At 37.7% G+C, this 18,183-nt stretch overlaps 1 protein-coding gene across 6 annotated transcripts in view; it reads right to left on the bottom strand.

The window, feature by feature from the left end:
• Positions 1-16,432, bottom strand: part of LOC106869377 (histone-lysine N-methyltransferase SMYD3) — a 95,250-nt gene extending 78,818 nt beyond the window's left edge. For 3 of the 6 annotated variants that reach the window (XM_089363656.1, XM_052973230.2, XM_089363655.1), the window contains exon 1: positions 15,411-16,432. The gene's annotated coding sequence lies outside the window, so the exon portion shown is untranslated. The remainder of the gene's footprint in view (positions 1-15,410) is intronic. The other 3 variants (XM_089363660.1, XM_014915101.3, XM_089363658.1) reach the window with 2 other exon arrangements.
• Positions 16,433-18,183: the final 1,751 nt, after the last annotated feature.

Genomic DNA, 18,183 nt, shown 5'->3' on the forward strand with positions numbered 1-18,183 from the left:
ACTTTTCTAGTTGATCATGTAGGAATAATGAAATTTATATTCAGTGAGATATATCTTAACATCATTGAGTTTTTTCAGAGCATGCACTCTTTTTAGGGAAGCTTCATGTATCTAAGCAGTCCTCTTTTTAGGAGAATGCTGCTTACTCTGTTAAGGAAGAGATCTAGAAAGGTGATCTAAAAAACCCTCTATTCACTTAATGCTGGTCAGCAGCCTGCAGTTGATGGCAGCTCATTAAAGAGGATGAATAATTATTTTATATGAAAAAGCCTAAGATGCTATTTGGTTCATGGAATGTGTAAAACCTGTTGGATTTATAGAAATCCACTAACCCTGAATGAAGAACAGCAATAGTAACTCAAGTGCTAGGAAAGGTATACCTCAATTGATAATGGTGTGAAGCAAAGAAACATACTCCTATACTTTTCTCCATCTATTTGGCTGTTGCTATTGCTTATGCCTTTCAAGAATACACTGTTGGTGTTTAAGGCTCTGAACCTCTAGTAAAGTATTTTTTCTGAATTGGTTAAGATTCAAATCTAAAGGTTTTGGAGGAGCTTTTGGGTCAATTGCCATATGCTGATGATGTCAACTTGGTGGTTCATTCAGAACCAGATAGGTAATTGTTAATGGACTGAGTTTGAACTCACTTTTATTCTAGCAAAGATTAAAATAATGTCACACCACCTGGAGAAGCTTATGTGTGGCCTAAGTTCAGGATAAATGGAAGATGGTTGGAAGTCATCGAGAGTTTTGTATATCTTAGATCCTTAATATGATCTGATGGACCTTTAGATGATGAAATTCATCAAAGGAATGCAAAAGCAATCACTGCTTTCAGCTATCTTGAAATATGAATGTGGAAGGATAAAGGAATTACTTTTGCCACAAAGCTTTCTATCTATGAGAGTTGCTTTAAGCTGTCTTCTGTATGCTTCAGAAACATGAGCCATTACATGGTATCACTTGAAAGATTCCATCAAAACTGTTTAAGGCACAAACTAATGATAAAATGGCAGATAAAAACCCTAGACATGATTGTTCTGGAAAACACCAATATGCCCAGCATTGAAAAAAAGTCATTATTTTGAATGAAATGTGCTAGTCAGATCATCTAATTAGGATGGATGAGACAAGGATTCTTAAGCAATTACTTTATGATGAACTAACATTAAATAAACACCTGCAATATAAACCCCGGAAGAGATATAAAGATGTGATAAAGGTAAACACTTGCATTGGACAAAAAGTGGCTTGGTACAATCAGCAAAAGTTGTGAAACATTCGAATAGAACAAAAGTCAAGATGTAAAAATAAAAGACTATTTGAAAGCATGAACATCTGCCAAGTGATTTTGAAAGAGGATTCATGGTTGTTCTCTGTAACCACCAATTCTTATCAACTGCTGGATTAGTTAGCTATGAACAGTCACATGGCAGGGGACAAAAATCAAGACTCATATAAGAACATACTCCCTCCAAGACCAAAACAAAGTACATCCATTTTGTGACTCGGTTTGTAGGTCTACGAGAAGTCTAAAGAGGCATATAAAAATATATGAAAATGTACCTGCAGAGCTGGTCAAAAACCCATCACAGAGTCACCATACTTGCAGGGAAGTATACAAAGCAGAAGCTGCCGTTTGTGCAAGCATGATCATACAGAATTTAGAGACAGAAATTTAAACAGAGATGTCCTCTTCAGTCAATAAGCAGCAATCACCACACACACACAAACAAGAACAATGTAAGTGTATATATACATAATATACATATAAAACTGTTGACAGTATGTATACACAGCAAATAGTGTGAGAGTATATAATACATGTACGTATAAAGTGTGAGTGTATATATATAATATACATAGAAAATTGGTATTTATATGCAGTAACACATACGTATATGTTCTACTATAAATACACTTTGTGTTTAATCCAATGAAGGCTGTTTTTTTTTTGTTTTTTTTAAAGAATACTGGAGTTTGTTAATGGAATGAGTTACTCCTTTCACATCCAAGGAGAACAAAGAAAATCGCTGTCCCCCTGCTATATGCCATCATATAGGGACTAAGTTTCTATTTCATACTACAGTATAGTTATACAGATCACACTTTGGCTTCCCAAACTTTCTGCATCAAGGAAGAGCCATTTTCAGTCATCAGTGACCTGGTCATTGGCATGGTTCCACAGCAAACCTGTGCCAGTCACCACCAGGTCATGGTAGTATAATGGAAAGTTTGACATGTCACAAAATAGATGAAAATTGAATTAAACAAGATTTCTGTGTTTTTTAAATGGTTAAAATAGAATTACTTCAATTTTGACACACAACCTCAGTTATTTGCAAGACAAACAAGTTACATCTCCAATGTTACAATATTTTTTTTAATGATTCATAAAAACCTGAAGGCGGACATAGGGAAGTGGTGGTGACATCTTTCTAGAGAATATCATAGCATAGAAAATAATCTGCTTCTAGATTTTTCTGAATTGTTTTTAGTTACAATTAACTGTAATTGAAAATTCTCCTCTGCCAATCCTTTTATTGTCATTGACTATCACTTCCTGAATAGAAGTATTTATTTCTGGTGGTCACTCAATGATGTATTTCATGGCAACTACCACTTCAGTGTTACTGCTTAGGTGAGGCTTCTTCACTACATTTAAAGATATTCAAATAGAAAGGAGAAGACAGAATCTAAGCTGACATTTCACTCAGAATTGGTTGTCTTTTTGTTATTGATATACATTTTATTGTCTTTGTTTGCCATATGTGAGTAAAATAAGTAATAGCAGAAAGGAATGAATTAATATAAAAATAGTGGAAGAGTTGCAAGAGCAGGCAGAACCTTAGCAATATTTCATCTGTCTGCATATTCTGAGTTCAAATTCCACTGAAGTTGACTTCACCTTTCATCCGCTTGTGGGGTTGATAAAATAAGTACCAGTTGAGCTCTGAACTCAACTGGTAATCAACTTAACCTCTCCCCAAAAATGCTGGTCTTGCACCAGAATATGAAACCAATATTAAAATAGCAGATAATAAATAATAATTTCTTTATTAGCAACAAGGGAGCAAAGCAAACAAGGGCAGTATGAAGGGACAAAGTAGAGACATAGTGGGTGAGGTTTACATGCAAAAAAAAGAAATAACAAAAACAAAATTCCTCAATGGGGGAGGGGTGGACACTATCAAGGGCTACTTGAGGAAAACCCCACAAAACTTGGATCACCCTAAACATGAAGGCAGGTGCCCTCTCTCAGACATTATCTTCCTACATGCAGGCATTTGTGCAGAGCAGTCTGTTTACTCAAACTAGTTTTACTAATCTGACTCAGTTTTCAAAGAATTTACAGGGTAGGGATGCTTTCCTCCCCACCCTCGCTTTCAGGTGAAATTTGGAAAAGTTGATGAGAGTTTGGCTGAGAAGAAGGTGCTAGTTTGCAGTCCTTTCAACCTTGACTACCACACCACCTCTTTCACCATAGCCACCATACAGAGAAAAACTGCCTTTGCTTCTCAGGCGGCGGAAAGAAGGTGTGAGATGATTCTCACAATGGATTTCTTGATGGGTATTTTATCAACTCCAAAAGGATGAAAGGGAAAGTTGACCTTGGCAGGATTTGAACTCAGAATGTAAAAACCCAGAAGAAATGCTGCTAATGATTCAGTCAGTGTGCCATAATAATAATAATAATAATAATAATAATAATAATAATAATAATAATAATAATAGAAGATAGATGAGTTCTTAACTTTTGTATACGATTGCCAAATTCCATCACTAAGGTGCTTCTAGATTTTATCCAGCAAGCTAACAATTCTGCCAGCATGTCACCTTAATAACCCTTTCTACTAAAGGCACAAGGCCTGAAATTTTTGGGGAGGGGACTGGCCAATTACATCGACCCCAGTGTTTCACTGGTACTTAATTTATTGAGCTCCAAAAGGATGAAAGGCAAAGTTGACCTCGGCGGAATTTGAACTCAGAATGTAGTGACAAACAAAATACCGCTAAGTATTTTGCCTGGCATGCTAACGATTCTGTCATCTTGTCGCCTTAATAATAATGATGAATTTGAATTTTGGCACAAAGCCAGCAATTTTCGGGGAGAGGATAAGTTGATTACTTCAACCCCAATGCTCAACTGGTACTCATTTTATCAACTCCGAAAGGATAAAAGACAAAGTTGACATTATTGGAATTTGAACTTAGAATGCTAATAACAACAACAACAACAACCATTTACATTAAATTTTGTCCAAAAATATTGCTCAACTAGATCTAGCTTATAAGACTGATCTGAAGTCAAATCTCCCTGAGAGTGAAACGGTAAAATTTGGAAGTTTTATGAAAATTGGGAAAGTGAAAGTGGAGAAAGCAAATTTATGAAACTATAGAGAGGGAAGATTTAGTTTTGGTTAAGAGTATAAACTATTCATAAGCACAGGCATGGCTGTGTGGTAAGAAACTCGTTTCCCAACCACATGGTCTCAGGTTCAGTCCCACTGAGTGTAACCTTGGGCAAGTTTCTTCTACTTACAGTGGATTTGGCAGACAGAAACTGAAAGAAGCCCATCGTGTGTGTGTGTGTGTGTGTGTGTGCGCGCGCGTGTGCGTGCATCTGTCTCCCACCACAGCTTGACAATCAGTGTTGGTGTGTTTATGTTCCTGTAACTTAGTGGTTTGGCAAAGGAATAAGAATAAGTACCAGGGTTAGCAAAAAAAATAAAATAAGTCCTGGGGTCGATTCATCTAACTAAAAGTTTGTCAAGGCAGTGCCCCAGAATGGCTGAAACAAGTAAAAGACAAAAGAGTTTATTAAACTTGTACATGTTATGTGATAACCATTTAGATATTCATAAGTTTGTTAAGTTTCAGAGATAGTATTTTCTAAGGTGCAGTTTGTTAAGTCATTTATTACCATGTAGTAACTATTTAGGTGGATTCTATATTACTAAGTGGATGTTGAGTTCCTTAAGTCAACTGTGTTGTTTGAGGACCATTGGAAATTTTATTATTATTTTTCATCATATATTTTTTACTTGTTTCAGTCATTAGACTGCAGCCATGGTAGCCTTGAAGCATTTTAGTCAAACTTATCGACCTCAGTACTTGCATATTTTTTCTTTGTAAAGCCTGGTTCTTATTCTATTGGTTTCTGTTGTTGAATTGCTAAGTTATGGGGGATGTAAACACACCAACATCGGTTGTCAAGTGGTGGTTGTGAACAAACACATACACAAATCACAAACGCACACATATATATATATTTAACAGGCTTTTTTTGGTTTTCGTCTACAAAACCCACTCACAAGGCTTTGGTGAGCCTGATGCAATAGTAGAAGACACTTGCCCAAGATGCCACACAGTGGGACTGAACCTGGAGATATGTAGTTGGGAAACATGCTTCTTACCACACAGTCATGCCCATGCCTATATGTAAAAATCATCTTGGTGGAGTTTAGTTTTTTTTTCTCACTCCAAGCTAAATACATATTGGAAGGAGCAAACTAAAGAAACCACTTGTTAAGTTTAGAATAGTAACTGGTTGGTGCAGTGAGATGTTGCAACACTGTGTCCGGTTTCTCTACCAATTTTCAATAAGGTATACTTAAAAGTTAACCTTCTGGACACCAACCTGTCCGAGATTCTTCTGGTTCTATGAAAATCAAAATCTTCCATCAAAATTGCATGTCAATTTATGTACCAAACACCAGCTAAATAGTGACCAAGTTATATTACAAAACCATTAGTTACAAAATTAAGTGAAATAAAGGCAGTATATTTCAACAGGTATATGGTAACAGAAGGGTTAAGTGTCTTGACCAAGAACACTGTGTCAATGATAAGATTTGAACCTCAAAAAATCTTTTCACTTGCTATCCACTGCCCTGTCTATTCAGCTAATTTAACTGAAGGCAAAAAATCTACAGATTTAATTTATAATTAAATCAGGATTATTAAATGTAGGTCTTTCTCTCTCACTATATATATATATATATATATCTCGAGATCGTATTTTCGAGCGAGATCGATTTTCGAGCGAGATCGTTGCCAGTGCCCCTGGACTGGCTCTTGTGCGGGTGGCACATAAAAGACACCATTTTGAGCGTGGCCGTTGCCAGTACCGCCTGACTGGCCCTCGTGCGGGTGACACGTAAAAGCACCCACTACACTCTCTGAGTGGTTGGCATTAGGAAGGGCATCCAGCTGTAGAAACTCTGCCAAATTAGATTGGAGCCTGGTGTTGCCATCCGGTTTCACCAGTCCTCAGTCAAATCATCCAAGCCATGCTAGCATGGAAAGCGGACGTTAAACGATGATGATGATGATGATGATGATGATATACATACATAGAGAGAGAGAGAGATCAGTATTGCTCCTCATATATTAAATATGTGGGTATGTATATATATAAAAGCAAGATACTAACGTTGACACAATAAATGTATGGGTGTGTATAGACCTGGGCTGGCCAACCTGAGGCTCGCGGGCCACATGTGGCCCGCAGACTTTCATCTTGCGGCCTGCTTGATACTTTCTTGAAATGGGTTTATTTAAACAAACATTTTAAAAGTTTTATGAAAAATTAAAGATTGGAATGAAAAGTAAAAAAGAAAGATTTCTACTGATTTTGCAATGATAATATTTCATGTTGAATCAACGATCATTCAGGCATTAGTGTAATAATAGCATGAGAAAGCAAAATGCTTTCAATTTTGTCAGTATACAAGTGGCCCTCAAAAATCTTTATTTTTAAAGTGGCCCGCAATGTAATTTGAGTTGGCCAGTCCTGGTATAGACAGACAGGATTGGATATTCTATTAGTCTCACTTGCTGAACCAGTAAATTGTGGGGATAAACACACATACAATAGGCTTCCACTTAGTTTCTATTAACTAACTTTCACTTGTAAGGCATTGGTTGACCTGGGGCTAGAAGACATTTACCCAAAGTGCTGCATAGTAGTACTGAACCTGAAACTACGTGATGATTGCAAAGTGAATCTCTTAACTGTACAGCCATGAATAGATCTCTGGCCAACAACTTACACACACAGAGGTAGAAGTGTTCTGTAAGGTTTCTGTACAGTTCCCATTTACCACATTTCAGTGACAAAGCCACAGTCAACCTGAAGTTAAAAATTAATGGCTGTGGTGTAAGAAGCTTGCTTACCAACCACATGGTTCCAGGTTCAGTCCCACTGTGTGGCACCTTGGGCAAGTAAGTGTCTTCTACTATAAACTCAGGCCGACCAAAGCCTTGTGAGTGGATTTGGTTGATGGAAACTGAAAGAAGCCCATCGTGTATATATATGTGTATATATATATATATATATATATATATAGATATGTGTGTGTGTGTGTGTCTTTATGTCTCCACCACCACCACTGCTTGACAACTGGTGTTAGTGTGTTCATGTCCCCATAACTTAGCAATTCAGCAAAAGAAACCAATAGAATAAGTACCAGGCTTCAAAAAAAAAAATACTGGCGTCAGTTCATTCAACTACAAATTCCAGTAAAAAGATAAAATAATAATAACAAGAGCACTCGGAGAGTGCAAATCTCCGCCAAGGCAACACTGACATCCTCTCAATGATTAACAGGAGATGATTTTTAAAATGCGAATATCTGAAATAAACTCGACTGCTCTCACAAATGGGAATACTAAAAGTGAACCTGGCCGCTCTCAAAAATTAAGTAAAAAAAACAGGAAAAATAATCTAGAATCCTTGTCTGGTACCAGATTGGTCCTAAAATCTAATCAGTTTGTGCTAGTCACAAGGCTAAACGTCCCTGAAAGTTTCATCCAAATCCATCCAGTGGTTCTTGAGATATCATACAAACAAACATGACTGATAACAATACTGCCACCTTCGCTAAGGCAGAGGTAATAATGATGAACTTATTGTATACGATGCTCAGGTGCACTACAGCTCAGTAGTACATAGAATATGCACAAGAAGTGAACAGTGGATAAGTCTTCAAAAAAAAAAAAAAAAAAAAAAAAAAAAGAAAGTTATAGAACAAGTGCACAAGATCAAATTCCACCATAGAGCTGTGAAACAAATAGACCAGGATATGAAATTACTGTAATATTTCTGATGAAATAGTTGAAGTTTTTAGTTGATGGCAGACAAATTACTCTATCTCTTAAAAAAACTGTTGGAATTTTGACAGGATCCAAACCTCTTTAGTTCGGTAACTAATAGGAGGGCTGCAAGCTGTTGAGTGGTTCCTAAAAGTGCTTTGTACCATTTAATCTGGTGATATAATTGTTTTTGTCCCTGTGAACTCAATTAACTGTGTGTGAGAGAGCTTGTGTGCATATGTGTGTTGTGAGTGTGTGTGTGTGTGTGTGGTGTGTGTTGCATGTGTTATATTTGTGTTGTGTGCATGTGTGTGAGTGATGTACTTGTGTATGTCTGTCTTGTATGTGTGTGTATGTGTGAAACAGAGTGTGTTTGCATGTGTGTGTGTGTGTGTGTGTGTGTGCGTATGTGTACATGAGTGTGTTTGTGTGACAGAGACTGAATGTGTGTATGCATACAAGAGTATGTATGTATATGTATGTGTGTGAGAGAAAGACAAAAGAGAGACATGTTTTAAACAGATTTGTGAACCATCAGAGAGCTGTTTCAAAGCTGTCATTTAACCCTTTAGCAAACAGATTACTGTGTTAAATTGCTTATTTATACACATGGTTTTAAATTAATCATGCATTATCTTGTAGCTTCAAGATTTTAATGATGTGATAGCTTACTTTTAGAATGACATTGTAAGGTAGGTGTGAGAGGCTGGATCTGGCCAGTTTGAACATAAAACAAGTAGAAAATTTAGGTGGGATATGGTTGTTTTGAAGACATGGCTTATTGGTTAGGGTATTTGGCTCATGATTGCAAGGTCATGAGTTTGATTCCCTGTGACACATTGTGTCCTTGGGCAAGACACTTTATTTCATGTTGCTGCAATCAACTCAGCTGGCAAAAATGAGTAGTACCTGTATTTCAAAGGGCCAGCCTTGTCACACTCTGTGTCACGTTGAATCTATCTGAGAACTACATTAAGGGTACACATGTCCGTGGAGTGCTCAACCACATGTATGTTAATTTCACAAGCAGGCTGTTCCGTTGATCAGATCAACTGGAACCCTCATTGTCATAACTGACGGAATGCCAGTTCGGTTGCTTTGAATGTTAAAGGATTAAATTCAAAGTCATAGATATTACAACTTCCTGTAAACATTACATCCACATACACACATTACATTTAAAGTGCAAGTTAATGCAAGAAAATGATAGCACACAAAAAAAGCATGTTATTGAGCATAGTAACTTGATGATGATGAAGAACATGAAGAAAGAAATAAAAACAACAGTTAGATGATGAAGAAGAGGTATAAAAACTAGGTTTTTCAGAATTTCATTTCATGGTTGATGTAACGCAGTGTAACAAGTAAAACCTCCATACTTTCTTCCTCTTTTACAATTTCATCTGTACATTGTACTTATAACAGTAACTCTATGATATTTCTTCAATTCTAAAGACATTCATCAAAGAATAAGCAGCATTAAGCCATGTCTACTTTCCATCATCATCATCGTCATTATTATTATTACTATTATTGTTGTTGTTAAGGCGATGAGCTGGCAGTATTTAGTCTGTCTTAACATTCTGAGTTCAAAATCTGTCAAGGTCAACTTTGCTTTTCATCCGTTCAGAGTTGATAAATTAAGTACCAGTGGAGTACTGGGGTTGATGTAATCGATTAGTCCCTGCCCCGCCAAATTTCAGGCCTTGTACCTTTAGTAGAAAGGATTATTATTGTTGCTGTTAAGATGGCAAGCTGGCTGAATCATTAGCACAGCAGACAAAATGCTTAGCAGTGTTGCATTCATTTGAAAGTTCTGAGTTCAAATTCCACCAAGGTTGACTTTGCTTTTCATCCTTTTGAGGTCAATAAAATAAGTACCAGTTCAGTACTGGGGTCTATGTAATTGACTTACCCCACCATAAACTTGCTGGCCTTGCACCAAAATTTGAAATCATTATTATTATTATTATTACTATTGTGACTGTCGTTAAGACAGCAAGCTTAGCAGCATTTTGTCCATCTGTAAGTTCTGAGTTCAAATTCTGCCAAGGTTCACTTTGCGTTTTGTCCTTTCATGGTCAATAAAATAAGTACAAGTAAAATAAGATGGCAAGTTGGCAGAAATGTTAGCACGCCGGGCGAAATGCTTAGCGGTATTTCGTCTGTCTTTACATTCTGAGTTCAAATTCAGCCGAGGTTGACTTTGTCTTTCATCCTTTGGGGGTTGATTAAATAAGTACCAGTTACGCACTGGGGTCGATGTAATCGACTTAATCCCTTTGTCTGTCCTTGTTTGTCCCCTCTATGTTTAGCCCCCCTGTAGGTAATAAAGAAAGAAATAAAATAAGTACAAGTTGATCACTAAGATCGATGTAATCAACTTAGCCCCTCCCCCAAAATTTCTGGCCTTGTGCCAAAATTTGAAACCGTCATTATTACTATTATAAAGACTGTGAGCTGGCAGAATTGTTAGCATGGCAAGTAAAATGCTTAGTGGCTTTTGGTCCGTCTTTATGTTCTGAGTTCAAATTCTGCTGAGGTTGACTTTGCCTTTCATCCTTTTGGGGTCCCTAAAATAAGTACCAGTTGAGCACTGGGGTCGATGTAATCGACTAGTTCCCCTCTCCCAAATTTCAGGCCTTGTGCTTATAGTAGAAAGGATTATTATTATTATTATTATTACTATTGTTATCACATGTGGGATGAATCTAACTATCAGCTGAATCCCTCATGAGGATCCACTCATAGCCCACCTTTAACAAGGCAGGGCAGGCAGTGTTTCTCTGTCTGGTGACTATGGTGAAAGAGGCTGTGTGGTGGATGAGGCTGAAAAGTTTGAGGAAAGACACCTTCCTCTTTGGTCAAGCTCTCGTTGCCCTTTTTATGTTCCACTTGGAAAAGAAAGTGAGGGTGATGGGGGAAGTGTAACAACCTTCCAGGGAATTTGTGAAAAGATGGGTGACTATGGCAAAAATGGTTAGAGTGAACGGCCCTACTCTAAGTATGAGCCTGTAGATTGGAAAGTAGGAGAGCGGGCTCATACCTTTGAGGGTCAGGATAATCCTGGATCTGTGGAGTTCCTTGTTTGGATCTAGTTGGAGTTTCTCCTGTATCAGGAGAACTGCATCATTCATGTTATGACATACTTTGTACACTATGCACACTTTTATCACATTTCACTGTCTTTTCCATTTTTTTCCCTCATCCTTTATGTAAATCCCCACACAAATTGTTGTCTGGCCTTGTAATGTCCCATTCATCTATGACTATGTGTCCAATAAAAGAAATTATTATTATTATTATCTCATGTGTGGATTGCTGCCAGAGTCGCCTGACTAACTCTCCATGCTGGTGACATGTAAAAAGTACCATCCGAATGTGGTTGATGCTAGCCACACCACCCCGACTGGCTCCGGTTCCAGTGGCACGTAAAAATCACCATCTGAATGTGGCCGATGCCAGTGCCGCTTGACTAGCTCCTGTGCCAGTGACAAGTAAAAAGCACCCACTACACTCTCAGAGTGGTTGGGGTTAGGAATGGCATACAGCTGTAGAAACATTGCCAGATCAGATTGGAGCCTAGTGCGGCCTCCTGGCTTGCCAGTCCCCAGTTAAACCGTCCAACCCATGCCAGCATGGAAAATGGATGTTAAATGATGATGATTATTATTATTATTAAGGCAGCAAGCTGGAAGAATGCATGTTGCGTTCTGAATTCAAATTCTGCCAAGGTCTACTTTGCCTTTCATCCTTTAAGGGCTGATAAATTAAGTACTAGTGAAACACTGGGGTCAATGTAATCAGTTAGTCCCTTCCCCCAAAATTTCAGGCCTTGTGTCTTTAGTAGAAAGGATTATTATTATTTCATAAATGCTCAACAGATTAGACTGTTGGAAAAGAAAAATTCCTAACATCAGGCAACAAGTAACCTTAGATACCAAGAATCTTCCGAAGTATCCTAGCTGTCCCTAATAACACTGTTTTCTGGAGCTGTACTAAACTGGGTTTTATGCCTATTTCCTCTATCCATTTGTTCAAATCTTTAGGAATAGTTCCTAATGCACCTATAACTACAGGGATACATTTTACCCACCTCTGTAACTCAATGGCTAGGTCCAGGTGCTTTGCTATTTTCTCTATACCTCTCATGTTGACTTTCTCATGTCAGTTATTTGGCACTTTCTCTTCTCTTTATCTACTATTACTAAATCAGGGCTTCTAGCTTCTATTACTCTATCAGTCTCAGTGTTAAAAATCCACAACATCTTATATTACTTACTTTCTAGTACTTTACTAGGTAAATGTTCATACCATTTATCAGGATGGTCAAATCCTAGCTTTCTACATAACTCCCAGGGGATTACTTTCCCTAGGTTGTCATGTCTTTTCTTGTATTCTTTCTGTACCAGCATGCTACATTTTATTATCATTATTATTATTGAGTGAGAGAGCAGTGCATGCCATCAAAGTGAAGCCCATTATATCCATCATGACCCACTGTCTGATAAAGGTACACTAGGCACATGCATCACAACCATATGTGCGTGACAGGGTGATCTCATATCAAGATAAGCAGTGCATGACCTTCACATTAAGTAGCCCATCCCGTGCAAAAGGTCCTTGAATAAGTGTTGTTTAAGGATGTTGAACCCATGTTTTCAGAGGTGAGTTATTCAAACCCCAGAGAATTCCTCTTAACACATGGTTATGATGCGCCTTCACTACTTCTGCTTGTGATCAGAGATGCATATATCGTCAACTACAAAGAGACATGCTCAACTGACAAGTAAATCTGTAGCATTGAGCAGAATATTTGCTGCAGCCCATCTTTTTTACTATTCGTCTCCTTATTATTAATATTCTATATTCACACAGCAGTAATGTTAATAATTTTGCCACCAAGCTGTCACCCATACCCTCAGATATTTAACACACATCTTTGGATTCTAGCTTTATATTATGTCACAGAGTTAATAGTTCTGTTAATAGTAGAAAGCTATGTGGTGATTTTCCCAACTCTACCTAGTGATCCTATTATGACAAGAATTATTATTACTTCTCTGCAGTTCCTAAGCCATTTTAACTCCTACTTTAGATCCTGATATCTTTCTTTCTATTCATTTCCCTTTCATGTCTATTGTCATGCATGTTCTGGCATCTTTCTCTAGTATAACAATATTTGTTCTTCAGCAGACCAGTTCCTTACTCTATAGCTTTAATTGATCATTTTCAACAAAGTTTGTTGGTCAGCCTATCACTCTGGTTGATGTATTTTACACAAATGCAATAGATTGACAATCATTACAGCATCAGACAATGTGTCTTAGAAAATTCTCTTTACATTCTGAGTTCAAATCCTGTCAAGATAACTTAGCATTTCATCCTTTTGGGGATTGATAACATGAAATACTAGGGTCAATGAAATCAACCACCCATCTTCAGAAAGACTAGCCGTTTGCCAAAATTAAAAACGATCATCTTTTCATTGCTTCCTAACTTTTCCCAAACATGCACCATCCAAATACACTCTAGACATTACGCATCTAACTGGTGTTGATTCCATAAACAAGGACCTTATTTCTTTCAACAACAAAAAATCTCAAACCCAACTCACATCAAGAAAACACCCATTTACTCCTCCTTAAATATGAGTGGCACTTATCTGCAGCCTTCTCACTTGCTCCATTGCTGGGCCACACTATCAGCAATGATCTCTCCAGATGAAAGCAAATCTTTATGGTAATTAGGACTGCATTCCAAAAACTGACCCTTCTCTTCAGAGATAGAAAATATTTCAGCTCCTAATGGCTGCTGCTGTTCTGCAAGGCTCAAACGAGACCTGCAAAGAAATACTGCTCCCACATCTAAGATGGTACTGCTGTTATGCACATGGTATCCTAGACCACAGTCAAATGAGAAATACTTGGCTAAATGGGATTCACAAACGTGCTATCTTGTTTCACTGCCTTTTCTATCATTACTTGGGGCTGGTTGTTCTCACACCTCCAACATTCAGGCAACTCCAACCTACTTGTCTTTCCACCTCTTGTTACTCTTGGTGTATCCACCTCCCATAGCCTGAAACTAATCATCAGTCTATGAAGGCTTGCAAAGGTCATGAACACAACCCTTTTCTCTCAACTCATCGAATAGGAAAAAAAATAACAAAAAAAAAAAAATCAGAACTTACTCGTGGCGGAGGTATACAACAAGGGATCGTTTTAAGTGGTCATTCGATAGACTAGAAATAGCAGTTATATCATCGCCTAGATGGAACAGTAGTCTGTTTTTGTTGTTTAGGCCCTGTTCAGCATTAATCCAGGTGATTATGATGGTGTTTTAGTAATGATTTAACTGCTATTTCTAGCAGAGAGAGAGAGAGAGAGAGAGAGAGAGAGAGAGAGAGAGAGAGAGAGGACCCATATATGGAATTCTTCGTAGGTTGTGATGACTGTCATTAGTTGTTTATAGCCCGCCAGCTTTTTATGCAGAAAACCTATTAACGACACGCCACCCATGTCCACCAGCCTCTTATTTAAAATGTTTGTTATAGAGGAAGAAAGCTGCTATTTTAAGCATGTTCGTCCCCAGCAGTATACACACACACATACATACGAACTTGTCGCTTGTATTATGTTTAGCCCCAGATTAGCTCTGATCAAAGTAATTTTTCATCCATAGCTATCCCGTCTTTATTTTTCAGGCGGAGTTATAATCCGGATTATATTAGGCAACGCGTCCTTTAAAAAATATGCAGGTTGAAACACGAGGGCGCTTTTAGCTTCAGAAAGACAAGGCAGTCGTGTTTGAAAGGGAGGGGTGGTTCACAATTGGAACACTGTTGAAAAAGACGACATTTAGCAACGCCTCTATATTGTGTATTATTATTTGATGTTTAAACATGCAATTTCGAGAAAATCCTCAGAAATATTAAAATGACACATTTACAAAAGGAGGTGGGGAATAGTGAAATTTCGAAAAATAAACTTAGTTTCTGTATCGATGATATTGATCGGTGAAGAATCAATATTATTGATTATTTAACGGAAATATTTTAATATTTCTGAGTCAATTTCTCAACAGTTATTAATTTTTCGATTACTCACTATAAAGTCTTGTATATTTTTTGTGTTTTAAATAAATTTCAAGACAATGTTAATTTAATCAAAAAGGCATGGTTATTCATAAGAAGAAGAAAAATTTCTTTCAGTTCTAAAAATTTATTTGTATTTTATTTTGAAGGAGAAATTTTTAAACTGAGTCAATAATTTAGTAGAAAGAGGAAAAATTAAAACAAAATTACTTACTAATGTCTTTAAAGTTAGATAGAATTGGTCATTGTTTTCTTCTGGTCATTGTTGGAACCAACGTCTTAATTGGTTATTTTCATTTCTTCATACAAGATAATTATCCCAAGCATTTTTGTCTTTTTCAATTTTAATATGCTTACTTACATTTTAAAATATAAACGATAACGATACGAAGAGGATATCAGAGCTATATTGTTTCCTGTCCTCTTCCTCTTCCTATGAGAAAGGGTATATTTTCGATGAAGAAAATTAGAAACATAACTGAAGCATTTACAGTTACTCAATTTCAAATTAATTTCCTTATTCCGCTGTCTAACTTCAAACCCTGTTTGGGGACACATTTGCCTTTCCTTTATTCCAGTAACATTCCAGTGAAGAACTAGTATCGGGACTTAGCAGTGAACTATTTCTTCCAACCTGTGGCGTTTGAGACGTTTGGAGGGACAGGGCCGCTAACAGTGAAGTACTTGTCATCGTTGGCAGCTCGCCTTACCGAGGTGTCAGATGATGCTCGTGAGGGTGCTTGGCTTTTCCAATGCCATCGCCCGTGAGCGTACTGGCTTGCCTCAGTAGGTTCCGTTGGACCTTGTGGTGTGCGACCAATAGAAGCACTTCGTGCTGCATTGATGATTTTTTCTTTTTGCTGTTATTACTTTGTCTTTTGTAAAGTATATTCCTGTTCATATTTTGAATAAAAATTTCATTTATTCCTAGAAAAGTATCCAGAAGGCGGTCTTTAATAGGAACCGGTTAGCGTTTACATTCAGGTCTTAGACATCACTATATCCCGCTCGAAAATTAAGATTTCTTGCTCAAGAAATAAAGATTAAAGTATGTATTAGAGGAGTAATAGATTATTTCTAGATGTTTTTAAATTCACAGTTTGATTACAATTCTCGACTGGAAACAAAATTCCTTGCATACGACTCTTATTTTCCGTATAACAACCAGAATTCATGCGTAATTCAGTAATTCATGCGTAATTCAGGCAGTGCATTGAAATAATTGTAGGCCGCTCCAACAAAAATCACTTTAATTCCTATTGATTTGTGTGAAATCAATTTAAGGTTTAAGATTAATGCGATTTTCATAACTGATCCTCGTTGTTATATCAGTATAATAGATTAGATATAAATTAAATTTGTTTATGAAAAAAAACCGATGGTAAAGAATTCAAGCCGCCCATCCTTGCCAAACACGGCAAAATTTTACATTTCAGATTGTTTTTGTTAAATATTGTGTGGAATAAAATGAAAAATTATTTATTTTGCTAAAATTAAAAGAAAATTTGTGGTTGGCCTACACTTTATATTTAGCAACATATTTTTAATGGGAAGAAAAAAAAAACATTAAAAGTATTACAAAATATCAAATTATCCACTTCCCCTAGAATTACCTCACCAAGGAACCAAAGAAAAAAGGGGTACTACTAAAGCAGCGCGGACCCGAACGCGCAGTCGCGCGTCCGCGCTAGCTAGTCTTGAGTGGTCGATCCTAACCCTAACCCTAACCCGCGTGTGCAAATGAATACGTGTTTAGGGTTAGGGTTAAGATCGACCACTCACGACTAGCTAGCGCGGACGCGCGACTGCGCGTTCGGGTCCGCGCTGCTTTAGTAGTACCGAAAAAAGGTGGGTGCAGAGTTAAGCAGGTGGGGTGGGAGTTACAGGCCGCGGAGAATGGCCGGCGATACTCGCTGCAACAGCAATCCTACATCGTGGGGCTCGTTTCTCACACGGGCCGCAGTTATCCCGATTATGCGGAGGAAATCAGGAGTGCGGAATCCGAGAATACCTGAGGTCTCCACGGCGACTGACACAAACTTATACCGGTCTGCCAGGGTCCTGTATTTGTTCTTCTCCTCTGCGTTACGGACGACGATACCCGGGTTTGCAGCTGAGGCAGCATGGTTGGAACTAGAGAATGTGTCATGACAGCCAGGGGTGACTCAAGGTATCGACAACTCTGGCAGACGCCCGGGGTGCGAAGTTTTTTCCCCACGAGAGTTCCAGACTCCCCATTTATGAACTCATTTGCATACAGCCAATCAGAGCTCAACTATCAAACTAGTAGTGTCCACTCTGGTTGAGTTCAGTGGAAATGTGCGTTATAGCAAAATCTAACTGTTCTAAACGGGTTAATAGGGGTGACAAATGTGAAATTTAATGCATAGAGTGAATGGAGAGCTACTCATCGATGATGCCATAAGTGTTGCCAATTTACGTAATTTACTAGGAAATGTAAATGAGTGTAGTTTCCTAATTTTTTTACTAATTTTGTACATTCCTAATTTAAAATGTTGGTGTTTATCTGGAAACATTGTAATCAATATGGCGCTGTGTCGTACTGCACCCTCCTTGCATATATCAATAGGTACATGCAGTATCACTAACCTCAGTCTGAACATAGGTACCTAATGTTAGCTCCATATAGAGATGGTGCTCAATTGATCTATAAGAAGTACATATTTTTGGTATATCCCAGCTGCAGTCTTAGGAGAGGAATCACCTTTAAATCACCACAAATATCCCACTTATGAATTGAGTAATTAATTCCTTTCAGAATGAGTTCCATCGATTCATAGGTTTCTTCCATACCGACAACATAACCTACAGGAATAAAAGGATTTTCATTACCATTATGTAACAACACAGCTTTGAGGTTAACCCTACTCGAGTCTGTAAACAATCTCCATTCGTTAGTCACATGCTCGTGTCCTAGTTTTTGCACGAGTGCATTAACGTCAGTAGAAAAACAAGCATTATTTTCT

This window comes from Octopus bimaculoides, chromosome 15 (genome assembly GCF_046866305.1).
Source record: "Octopus bimaculoides isolate indiv1 chromosome 15, ASM4686630v1, whole genome shotgun sequence".
Taxonomy (NCBI): Eukaryota; Metazoa; Mollusca; class Cephalopoda; order Octopoda; family Octopodidae; genus Octopus; species Octopus bimaculoides.